This window comes from Saccostrea echinata, unplaced genomic scaffold (genome assembly GCF_033153115.1).
Source record: "Saccostrea echinata isolate AGI-Se365-2 ecotype Australia unplaced genomic scaffold, CSIRO_AGI_Sech_v1 ptg000033l, whole genome shotgun sequence".
In the NCBI taxonomy this organism is placed as follows: Eukaryota; Metazoa; Mollusca; class Bivalvia; order Ostreida; family Ostreidae; genus Saccostrea; species Saccostrea echinata.
Window position 1 is genome coordinate 23706138 of NW_026889782.1, and position 13826 is coordinate 23719963.

General features: G+C 34.2%; 1 pseudogene; it reads left to right on the top strand.

Moving 5' to 3' along the window:
• Positions 1-7457, top strand: LOC133198779 (uncharacterized; annotated as a pseudogene).
• The last annotated feature ends 6369 nt before the right edge of the window (positions 7458-13826 follow it).

Sequence of the window (13826 nt, forward strand, 5' to 3'; positions counted from 1 at the left end):
TAAGTCAATCTGATTAAAATCAGATCTTTGTTACGCTCCGAAATTCTGATGGTCGCTGTACAAAGATCAGAAGACAATCCATTAAGGGTCACGTCAGAATGAACTTTGGTTTAGCCAATCAAATCGACGCTGGCGATTCATCGGCAGCGAGAACTTAGTGAAGATAAATCCCGAGAAGTAACGATGTATGCTTCCGAAGGAAAAAAAAATGGCAGCGCCCATCACGCATGGAACTGTTAGTACTCCGCGAAAAGTGTACCCTCTTGGAAACGTTTGCCTTATTGGTGGGTTTTTTTTATAAGCAAATCTGTTGACTCAAATGGAAATGTAAAAATCAACAAATACTTGGACAACAAACTTCGTCTTTCAACAGAGCGTAGCAAAAATTTTGAAGGACGTGTGCGAAATTTCAGATAATGTGTTGTATTCAAGTGACACAGGTGTTTGTCAGAAGTGTTTCAGAAAGGCTGAAAGGGTATTAAGACTTGAAAACGAAGCATCAACTCTCAGGGAGTCTTTTAAAGCGTCTGTTCAAGTGACGATGGAAAGGTTAGTCACATGTACACATATATATGTATCTGTATATGTCGTTATCCTCGTGACCGTCCGTATTCTGTCTTAAATTTGCAAATTTCTTCTGTAGGTACATTTGTTATAAAATATAAACTCACCATCTTCAAATATGTTGAATTTCGAATCAATCTGTATTTAAATCAACAAAGACTTTGTATAACAACATCTTATTATTGAAGCAGATCAGGTTACCTGGTTAGCTCTACTGGTCAGAGACCAGAAGAGCTTATGCGATAGTAAGGTGTCCGTCGTCCGTCCGTCTGTCTGTCTGTCCGTCCGTCTGTAAACAATTTTTCAAAACGCTACTCCTCCTACAGTTTTGGTCCGATTTCAATATAACTTGGCACACAAGTAGACTACACTAAGATACATAATTTAGTGCATCGGTTTTTGATTTCGATGGACGGTGTTGCCATGGTTACTAAAAATAGAAATTTCTGTGAAATTCCTTTAAAACGCTACTCCTCCTACAGTTTTGGTCCGATTTCAATATAACTTGGCACACAAGTAGACTACACTAAGATACACAATTTAGTGCATCGGTTTTTGATTTCTATGGACGGTGTTGCCATGGTTACTAAAAATAGAAATTTCTGTGAAATTCCTTTAAAACGCTACTCCTCCTACAGTTTTGGTCCGATTTCAATATAACTTGGCACACAAGTAGACTACACTAAGATACTTAATTTAGTGCATCGGTTTTTGATTTCGATGGACGGTGTTGCCATGGTTACTAAAAATAGAAATTTCTGTGAAATTTCTTTAAAACGCTACTCCTCCTACAGTTTTGGTCCGATTTCAATATAACTTGGCACACAAGTAGACTACACTAAGATACATAATTTAGTGCATCGGTTTTTGATTTCGATGGACGGTGTTGCCATGGTTACTAAAAATAGAAATTTCTGTGAAATTTCTTTAAAACGATACTCCTCCTACAGTTTTGGTCCGATTTCAGTATAACTTGGCACACAAGTAGACTACACTAAGATACATAATTTAGTGCATCGGTTTTTGATTTCGATGGACGGTGTTGCCATGGTTACTAAAAATATAAATTTCTGTGAAATTCCTTTAAAACACTACTCCTCCTACAGTTTTGGTCCGATTTCAATATAACTTGGCACACAAGTAGACTACACTAAGATACATAATTTATTGCATCGGTTTTTGAATTCAATGGACGGTGTTGCCATGGTTACTAAAAATAGAAATGTCTGTGAAATTCCTTTAAAACACTACTCCTGCTACAGTTTAAGTCTGCTTCTAATATAATTAGGCATACAAGAAGACTATACTAAGATACATAATTTATTGCATTGGTTTTTGAATTCGATGAACAGTGTTGCCATGGTTACTTAAAATAGAAATTTCTTTGAAATTCCTTTAAAACGTTACTCCTCCTACAATTTTGGTCTGATTTCAATCTAATTTGGCACACAGTTAGAATACACTACGATACATAATATGTATTTCTGTTTTTTTTTTATTTGGGTGAATGGTGTTGTCATGGTTACTAAAAATAGAAATTTCCGTGAAATACTTTCAAAACGCTACTACTCCTAGTTTTCATTTGATTTCAATATAACTTGTCACAAAAGTAGACTACATTAAGATACATAATTCTATTTATTGTTGCATGTTGCAATGTTTCAAATCCAAGTGCTACTTTTCTTTTCTTATACAAACAGACCAGTAGAGCTACAGTCTCATCAGAGACTTCTGGTTTTTGTTTTAGTTTTCTGGTTGATGTATATGAAAAAATAATGTAACACCACAGTGATGTTTGAAGTAAAAGGCAAGATGATAGATAGGTTGTGTTTTCCAAAATTTAGTAAAAAATGAACCAACATCATATTAAAATGCTAAAATCAAATTTGGTAGGTTAAGTGTATGCTTGCCTTCCCCTTCTAAAAGATTTATGCAGAAGAGAGAGATAAGGAGTCCATTTAAGGAAAATTTTGAGTTGAGAGGGGTTCGAGCAGATGATCCACTTTTGGTGCCGATCAGAAGGGTAACACCTGTCAAGCTGGTACCATTATTACCTGCAGATACTACTGAGATTGTGGATGTATGTTCCAGCTCTGGGAATATTTTTAACAAAGCACGACGCTCTCTTGGTGGGGACTTTTTCAAACAGGTAATAGCTGAAATTGTAAAGATTTCCAATGGCAGTGCAGTGTACAGTATTAGTATATGGGATTTTCCAAAACAACCTGCCTTCCTAATGTTTATAGAAAACCCCAAAACATAGCATTGTATACAAAACATGTGATCTTTGTACCAATACATCACATGTATTAATTTCTAATATACATGTACTTTAATGTATTTAATGGGAAGTGTAAAAATAAGACAATTAAAGTCCTTTATGAACACAATTTATCTAATAAAGTTTTAAATAACATCATAAGTGGAAGACCACTTTTTTTCAGAGTAGATATCGTCATTAAATAAACTGAATATCACTATGTACATTTTAGGAGAAAATAACTGACAAAGCTGAAAATGATTATAAAAATTGAGAGGTTGAGGTATAATGTGTTATTTTATATAAGAGATTGAGGTTGACGTTAATTAATAAAGGTTAACCTTTTACAAAGTTCACAAATAGTTGGTCAACTATTTTCACATCACATAAAAATATTTAGGTAAACATTATAGTGATTTGATTATAATGACCCCTTGAACTGCTGATTGATATTTCTAACACATTCCAATAAATTTATGAATTTGTCATATATGCATGTTTCATTGGCACAGGTATGCCATAATTGAATTGGTCTCTGGTAAAGATTGCTTTATTGTTGTCTTCAAATTTGAATCAAAATGTGGTAATTAAATCATAACTCATAAAAGTACATGTTTGCAGCAAATACAATTAGCAGCATTTTAAAATAGATCTAAAAGATAGTTCATGTACTTGAATCAGGGTATTATAAAAAATTATAATATTTCAAGCACTAAAGCAAACACATACATTTATATTTATTGTTATAAAAGAGAATTGAGCACTTTTTTTATTATTATTTTTTTGTTTATTTGTTTGTTTGTTTGTTTGTTTTTTTTCGCATGAGATTTTAGTTCTGTTCTTTATCTTGTTCTTTTTTTGTTGACAGATATCAACACTGTACAATGAGCCTCAGTATGTATATTTATCTAAAATTGAAGGAATTCTGCTTTAATATTTATCAAGAAAAGGATTATTGTCTATAATTGATGTAAGTTACAATTAATAGCTATAAAATAAGCAAATTTTTAAAATTATTTTTAATTTCTTTCATTTGTTTTTTCTAAAGGTATATGTGCATTACCGAAGTGGAACAAAGACAGCCCTTATTACTTCAGAAGTCCTAAAAACTATTTGCAAAGTAATAGTTAGAGGGAATAATGCTGAAAGGACCATTGTAAATAACCTCTGCTCATCTCATCCGGGAGTGGTTACAGATGAAGTCGCAAAAATAATTATGAAAGAGGCACATGCTCTTTGTAAGAGGGGGTCAGGGTCTATTCTTCAAAGTAAAGACTTTAAAGATATCTTTCAGTTTAAGTGGGAGAAAATAAAAGAACTTGAAATGAGGTGTCCTACAATTCTTGCATTACTATCAGCTGTGGTTAGTGATAAGGAGCTCTCCAGTGACAGCAAAGGATTCATCCACATTATGGTATCTGTTGCCATTGCACTGCATGGAAGAAATCAGGAAATGTCTCTTTTCCAGTATATGATAGCACTTGTGTTAACTCATGGTGGATGCATTCAAAGGGTATGCTTACTTATGGTTACATGTTACACATTGCATATATATACAATCTAGATTCAGTTACTAAAAAAAAAATCGAAGCAAAAGTAAACCTTTCTGATTGCCTGTTACCTATTAGTCGCCCGCGTGGCGCAGTGGTTAGAGCGTCTGCTCTAGAGTCACGAAGTAAGGAGTTGATCTTTACGTCGTGGGTTCGAATCCCACTGTGGGACGTGGAGACCAGTCCTTCAGATGAGACCGTATTAACCGAGGTTCTGTGTCGCAGTAGGTGCTGGCACGAAAAAGATCCCTCACTGTTCAATGGCCCTGAGTGCCGAGTATAGGACAAAATTTGCAGCTCTCCACCGGCAAGTGGTGGCATCTCCATATGAGTGAAAAATTCTCGAGAGGGACATTAATCAACATACAAAAAACCTATTGTTATAAGTAAACTTCACATTTTGATCCTATCCAAAAGTACTGGGCCAATTTCAACCAAACTTTGTACAGCTACAGTGTATGCTTAAATACTAGAAGGTGGTTTTTGGGATCAAGATGGGTACATAATAGGGACCGAAGGTTTAAAATGGGGTTTTCAAAAAACTTTCTCTCAGGAACATTAATTGTATAATTTATCAACTTAATATCAGAAGATGTTTTGAATAATAGATTTAAGTTATTCAAATTGTCTCCTGGAGTCACAATGGGGCTATTATAAGAGTTAAAAGTTTTACTTTTTATGTGGCTATATATTTTTAATAATATTAACAAGAATAGTAAGTGTACAATGTGTCACATTCCAGTGTACATGTAGTGTAAATTCAGCTTTGTACATGTGGTGCCACCAGGGTTAAAGGCATGATACATGTGTGTATTGTTTTTGTAGGATATTGAACGACTGTCAAATATTGGACTAAGTGTTCATCCTAAGTCCATCCATAGGAAATTAGAAGCTTGGAAGGACTTAGTAGATTTAAAAGTGAAAGAATTGCGAGACTCTTGGGTGGATAGCGGGAATGTGAAATACCAATTAGTGGGGGACAACTGGGATAAGAATGTATTACCATCGTACAGGACCTCAGACAGAGGAACTCTGTCATACCATCTCTTCAATATCATTGTGGTATAAGATAGAGTCCCATTTTTAACAGAACTTCAGAAAACAGAGGAAAGAATCTTGCCACAAGCTGGTGAATTTCTACCCTCAGTTGATGACCAAAAACAATTGATGAAAGAATTGACATTCTTATTTTCAACGTCTATCATTGAGCACAATCCTCAGCTTCAAAGATTGTTTAACTCTATTTATCCAAAGCATTTGGATCATCAATACAGTCATTTCTCTTGATTTAAGACATTCCAAGTAAATATTTTAGTAACTATACATTCCTTATATAACTTTTATTCAGTTCTTAGCATATCATTAAAGAAAATGGGTGATAATCACATTAAATGACTCTGTTAATGTATGAATAGCCATAGGTTTGTTTTTTTTTTTACTCATTGACTCTTTGTTTCAGTATCCACTTGGATTATTTGATTGTAATGAAAACAAGACCCACGAACTCATCGCTCTTCTTAAGAAACTACATACCATACAAGGATGGAAACATTGTTGAGCCAGTGTTTTTGGGGGGTATTTCTTTTTTTTTAAATCATTTACTGTAATTTAAAAAAAAATCAATAAAACAACATAATTAAGGAATGATATTTATTATGATGAATGAAGACTTACATGTATTTTCACAAGTTAAAAAATATGATTTCATGACAAAAGTTTATTTAAACTTATATAATATGCAGTGAACATTGATTGTATGGAAATAAATCTTTTAGGAGACAGACTAACAGATGAAAGGGTCCAACCAGCCCAAAATGCCTTGAAAAATGGGACAACAAAAGAAAAGTTAGAAGGATTTATTTCCAAGATTGAAGACTTTCATAGTTTGATGAATTTCCTGGAGGTAATTGTTCAAATTGATTTTCATTACAATTTAGTCTCATTATTTTTCATGTCTAAGTTTACCGAGTAAACTACAGATTTTTAAAAAAAAAAAAAAAAAAAAGGTCAGAAGTTTTATGATAATAAAAATTCTTTCAACATCTCTCTATTGATGTGAATACTGATTAGTGTACAGCTCTCGGTCAACACTACAAGCACAACATTTTCTGAAAGACTGAACAAATTCACTGTATATAATGTATTTTCATTAAAACATGCTGCTATCAGATGCTTTATTAACTTGACTAATATCAAATACTCAATGCAACGTATATATTATAGGCCATAGCTAAGCTGACTTTTAACACAAACAGTGGAAAAGATGCTGGAACTCTCTATTACTACAGAAATCTGCTGAACCATAGAGATGTGAAAGGCGAAGTTAAGAACTCGTATCGCCCTTATAAGATCCTTTTCTACACTGTATTTGATGCCATTTGTCAGCTGCTTCTGCTTCATCATTTTGACCTGACTGATGTTGATTGTAACATATCATTTCCTGCGGAATTCCTGGAGTTCTTAGACAAAGAGAAAGTGGAATGGTTGAACCAGGTGTCATGTGAAATTTTACAGACATGGTTCTTTGAAAATCAGGATGACATTTGTAAAGAGTTGAGGGAAGTCTTGGATGATCCACAACACTCAGAGAACTATTGGTTGTCTGAAATGTTAGAAAATGAACGCTTGAAATGTCACTTTTGTGAAGCGACATATGCATGTGTGGGTTCTCTCCAATGCCATGAACAGAAGAAGCACAATGTTCAAATCCCTACAAAGAAGCCAAGATCTAAAGTGAAGAACAGTGATCAGCTTCAGGATTACATTGTCATGTTATTCAAACTTGTCATTATTCACAAGAACTTGGACACGGCTGTAGACATGGGAGATGGCGAGCGTTCCGTCAGGTCAGCCAAATATGAATTGCCTCTTTACAACAAGACAAACAAAGTTCAAGATAGGTTCTGTTCATCTTACAGCTTTAACATCAAATACTGGAATTCTTTCAGAAGAACAAAGACAAAGACTAGTTACCACCAGATTTGTTAATGTTCAAGGTGGACAAAATAACAACATTGCCCTTGATGAGTACTTTGAAATGGTGAACCGTGACAGTAAAGTAATTTGCACTGGAAATCAGACAAAGGACACGAAGGCTAAAAATTACATATCCCTAATCGATCTCAGACCATGTGTAAATGTTACTAGCCATAATAAAAATGTTGTTGGAATTCATATATTAACAAGGAATCAGCCGTATCAAGATATTTTGAGCGATTAAGTGATTCATGTTGCTTTGATGATAACATTTTTCTTCAAGAAGTCTTTTCTTTTGATTAGAGTTATTCCCCGTTGTGAAATAGAAAGTACGTAGCCCCGGCATTTATGTAAACAAAATGTTCGGAGATTGCAAGGAAACTAATCTGTAAAGTTCGGAGATATTTTATTGAATTAATAAATATTTGTGCAAGTTGATAAACTTTTAAACACCAAGTGATATCATCAGCGACCAAGATTCTTCGTTGAGCTATCTGCCCCCCCCCCCCCTCTCCCCCTCCATGTGGCCATGTGGGTAGCACTAGCGGTCAACTCATACACTTGCAAGTTAAGACCCAGGTATGAATAGGAGAGATTTTCTGTTGGAAAATATGTCTTTAAAATTGACTGAATTTGATTCATAATACTAATTCAAATTGCGTAGGAAACTTCGAACAAAAACATGTCTGCATGGGTCACCACCATGGGCATGCAGTGCAGTGCAAAATTGGTAGACAAGTCAAATGTTAAACTTTAATTGATCATCAAAGTTAAATTTGCATTGCAAAAGGATTTTAATACTGTGATTTTATTTCAGATTAATTCCTTTATCTTTATTTATATGCACTGTGAGGATTGATAAGGGATACAAATGTACATATGAAAAAAAAGTAATGTTAGGGTTGTGGTGTGGAAAAAAAATGTTGGTCTGCATAAAGATAACATATATTTTTTTTATGTTAAGGGGTCTTATTTCAAGATCACTTGACAACACAATTTCTTGTGATTTATTAATAACTTCCATAAAAAATTCAAAGTCAATTCATAGTGAAAGGCAGGATCACATTCGAGGTCATATCAGTATACTTTGGGTCAAACGTCAAGAAACTTAATATTAAAATATTAATATATTAAATTCATTACAGAAAATTGTACATACAAGTATGAAAAAGATAACCAATTCTGTATCAGTATCAATTAAGTATCAAATCTTGAGCTAATGGAATGCATACAATTTTTGTTTTATATACAAATTACATTAGAAAAAAATATCTCAAATCTATAAAAGTACTTTCAAGTTGGTTTTTAAATAAATATCCAATAGATGAAGGGTGTGGCACTCCCAGTTTTCAAGTTGTGGATCATGAAGAGATTGTACCAGCTCATGCAAAAGCATTGGATGGACAGAGGGTAACGGTTGGAGAATTGTGGAGCTTGGTGTCTTACAAGCCTGCGAGAAGTGTGGTCTCCCTCTTCAGTAGGCGCTTTCAACCACAATTCAAACATACGATCTCTCTGTCATTTTAAAGGTATTTTTATTTTGTTTATATTTATCCATATAAGCCGGTAAACATACATGTAGTAAGGCTAGCCTTACATTACAAGTTAAAACAAATTGGCTGTTTATTTTGCCTTACAAGTCTGTCTATAGTCTTAGAAACCTTGCTCTAGCATTTGGCCATTTATTGTAATTAATGGAAATTGAATGAACATTTTATTTAATAATGTACTAAGTGAAACACCGAACAACAGCATAACTAGCAGTGATCAAAGAATGTATGGATATCTCCTAATTTCATCTTCGCTTGCCTTGGCTAGCGAAGATGCCTAATTTTAGTTCTACGCTATTTCTAGTTATTTGGAAACAAATAAATAAAAACTAGAGCAAAGGCAAATAAATGTGGGCATAGATAAGAATCTAGAATTTTTAGGTCACCTGTGTTACTCAGGTAACCTATTTCTGTAGGTGTGAGCATTGCCCATTCATAACTTCTCAAAACTATGTGGCCAATTTCAACTAAACTTGCCACAAAGCATTCTTATAAGGTTGAAGGTATTCAATTTTGTCTAAATTAAGGGGTAGCTTCACTTTTAAAGAGATATTATCAAGAATTTTTTTTAATACAGAAAAATCTAACTACTTTTTTTTAGAGGAAATACGACTCAATTAACAGTGAATTATTTGTTCAATTATATTGATTACAATAAAAAAATTGGACAAGTTTTGAATAGTTTTAAAATGGATGTAGGTGATTTGAAAGCTGTAGTAATTTTCTTGCCCCATGGGCAAGTGGTAGGCAGGTGACTGAGGAGGCCAGTGGGCCTCTTGTTATTATTATGGTTTTAGTACAGGGCTCTCACACCAGTTTTTGGGACTGGGGCCGGGGCCGTAAAAATTGGGAAAATTAGCGACCTTTTGAGGAAATTTGGGAAAATCATAACTACGGTAGACAATATCCATTAAATTCATTATATATTGAGTTTCTGGTGGTTGTTACATGTATCAACTAAATTTCTGTTTTGTAATACAGAGAAATATGAATAACAAGTTTAGGAACTACATATTTTACTAAATGTTCTTTTATTGATATTTGGGGAAGTGACCAGTTGTGAAAATTAAAACATTTAATTGGGATAAAAGGTACCTTTTTTGAATTGGGAATGGGGCCTTTAAACGGCCGCAATTATAGGGAATCGAGAGCCCTGTTAGTATGAAATGTTGATATGAGACATAAAATTATATATATATATATTTCCCATTCATTGAGCACTCGTGGTGAATATTGAATGCAATTTTGTTCAATTGCAGATACCTTGCAGTAATACATCCTGCAAGCTGGTAAACAATATACCAATCGGGAAGAGGTATGACAGAATTTGGGCTGCAAACGTAAAGCTTGCTGCTGGTGTGTATTAATTAATTCAGTGACATCTCCATTAGAGTGAAATATTCTTCGAATTCTTCTTTGAGCCAGCATATACTAGTACTGTGACACATGACCTATTTTTATAATGTAGATGTTCGAGGATAATGGTCTCATCCGAACAACCCCACAACTTTCACTTCAAATGCTGAGTGTTTGCAGAAGGAACAGTTGCTACCTAATACATGCCTTATGTACGTCACATTCCAAGGATCGAACCCAGGCCTCTCACTTACCGAGCTGACGTTCTACCAACTGAGCTACGGAATCATATGTGAAATTGCTGATATTAGTTATTTTTAATGTTTCCACTACTCTCTTGTCAAACTTGGTTTTGACTCACACTTGTAATATTTTGCTGTGAAATATGTTCGAAAAAAGTTAATGCAGCCTAACCTCATCAAACAAAATGAAATAATTGTTATATTGCTTGAAATGAAAGTTTAGGTGTGATATATATTTCATACAATTTGTTCCATGTTCATTTTCAATGCATATATGTATAATCTGGAAATGTAAATGGAATCATTTTACTGCAAATCGTAAACAAGAAAATTTTGCAGAGAAAAGCTGTTCAGAGGAAATTCGGGCAGAATATTTTCAAAATGGCTCCACTCTTTTTTCTGAAATTTGGACACATTGATTGATTGTTGTTGTATTTCATAAAAATAATATGCTTTTTTTTATTTCCATTATTCTGTATGTTGTAAAATATTTGATAACGATTCACATTTTCCATATTTAATTGTGAGTCAATGGACGATATAGGTGGCGTTGTGAGGACATTATGAAACATTAACTTTTTTTAAATGTTACAAATGAAAGTTGTTCAGGTAATATATAGTTCATGAAATACTTTACCAAGTTCATTTTCCATTTAATTTGTTTTTATTGAATTGTAATTGAAGACAAATTTAGAGCAGTCATAAACATGAAAATTTTGCAGAGAAAAGCTGTTCAGAGGAAATTCGGGCAGAATATTTCCAAAATGGCTCCACTCTTTTTTCTGAAATTTGGACAAATTGATTGTTATTATATTTTATGAAAATAAGTTGCTTTTTAGCTCACCTGCGCCGAAGGCTCAAGTGAGCTTTTCTGATCACTTTTTGTCCGGCGTCCGTCTGTCTGTCCGTCTGTCTGTCTGTCTGTCTGTAAACTTTTAACATTTTCGACTTCTTCTCAAGAACCACTGGGCCAATTTCAACCAAACTTGCCACAAAGTATCCTTGGGTGAAGGGGATTCAAGTTTGTTCAAATGAAGGGCCACGCCCTCCTTCAAGGGGAGATAATAAAGAATTAGTGAAAAATTAATAGCATCTTTTAAAAATCTTCTTCTCAAGAACCAGAGGGCCAGGAAAAATGAAACTCATGTGGAAGCTTCCTTAGGTGGAGTAGATTCAAATTTGTTCAAATCATGACCCCCGGGGGTAGGGCGGGGCCACAATGGAGGATCAAAGTTTTACATAGAAATATATAGGAAAAATCTTTAAAAATCTTCTTCTCAAGAACAGCAAAGCCATGATGAGTCAAATTTATATGGAAGCATCCTCAGGTAGTGTAGATTCAAGTTTGTTCAAATCATGACCCCTGGGGGTAGGGCGGGGCCACAATGGAGGATCAAAGTTTTACATAGAAATATATAGGAAAAATCTTTAAAAATCTTCTTCTCAAGAACAGCAAAGCCATGATGAGTCATATTTATATGGAAGCATCCTCAGTTAGTGTAGATTCAAGTTTGTTCAAATCATGACCCCCGGGGTTAGGGCGGAGCCACAATGGGGGATCAAAGTTTACATAGAAATATACATGTATAGGAAAAATCTTTAAAAGTCTTCTCCTCAAGAACAGCAAAGCCATAATGAGTCATATTTATATGGAAGCATCCTCAGTTAGTGTAGATTCAAGTTGTTCAATTCATGACCTCTGAGGGTAAGGCGGGGCCACAATGGAGGATCAAAGTTTTACATAGAAATATATAGAAAAAATCTTTAAAAATCTTCTTCTCAAGAACAGCAAAGTCATGATGAGTCATATTTATATGGAAGCATCCTCAGTTAGTGTAGATTCAAGTTGTTCAAATCATGACCCCGGGGGGTAGGGCGGAGCCACAATGGAGGATCAAACTCTTAAATAGAAATATATAGGAAAATATCTACTTCTGAAGAACTGCAAAGCCATGATTAGTCATTTTGATATGGAAGCATCCTCAGGTAGTGTAGATTGAAGTTTGTTAAAATGATGACCCCCGGGGATAGGGTCGGGCCACAATGGGGGATCGAAAATTTTACATAGTAACATATAGGAAAATATCTTCTTCTCAAGAACTGAAAATCATGTTTAGTCATTTTGATAAGAAAGCATCTACAGGTAGTGTAAATTCAATTTTGTTCAAATGATGACCCCCGGGGGTAGGGTGGGCCCCAATGGGGGGTTGAAAGTTTTACATAAGAACATGTAGAAAAAATATTTCTTCTCAAGAATAGAAAAGCTATGTTTAGTCATACTGATATAAATCTTCTCGGGTAGTGTAAATTCAAGTTTGTTCAAATGATGACCCCTTGGATATGGAGGAATACATGTATATGGGAATTTTTTTTTTAAATCTTCTCAAGTACAACAAAGCCAATTGTTATATTGACATGGAAGCATCATTAGGTAGTTTAAAATTCAAGCCCCCCCCCCACCCCCACCCCCCATTGGTAATCTTTTTCAATACTGAACTGACTTGTGCTTTTGCCTAGCCAATGTGCTCAGGTGAGCGTTGTGGCCCATTGGCCTCTTGTTTCTATTTCCATTACTCTGTCTGTGCTTTACAATTTGATAAAGATCCACAATTTATGTATTTTGCTGTTCAAAATTAGACATTATAGGTGGTGCTGCGAGTAAAGTGTAGAATTTGTTATAATTTTTTTTATTGTTTTAAATGTTAGAACAGATGTTACATGTTTACTAAAAATAAATATTTTAAAATTTTACGTCATCTTTGACTTATTTATTTAAATTGATATACGGACTATATTTTTAAGGGAAAATTTACAAAGAGTTACCTCCCTTAGTTTGACAACCCCTAGATTGCAAACGGCTACACTCTTTTTCTTTATTTTAAAATCAAGCATCCTTTATAAATATGTGTATCCATTGATACCAAAATCATTTGTTTTCCATTACTTTGATGTCACACTCATACTACCTTAATGTATTGACATGATGTAAACGTCAACAAAACAATTATGCTTTGTTCGGGAGGACACGAGATGAAAAGTTCAATGTCTGACAAGAAAGTCACAGTTTTAATCAAGTCCCCACACCCCTTAAATCCCTTAAAGTATATTAATAATGTACATATAATTCTACTGACAAAGTGTAGATGTTAAAATTTAAATCACTCTCACATATTTTGGATAACACTACTTCCCTCTTCTCCCCATTTGAATGTACTTTTTATTTATCAGACATTGATCTTCTAATCTTGTATCTTACAAGCAAGTACTAAAAGAAAATTTCTAGATCACTGGAAACATTTTTTTTCTTCGATACATCAGGTAACATAAT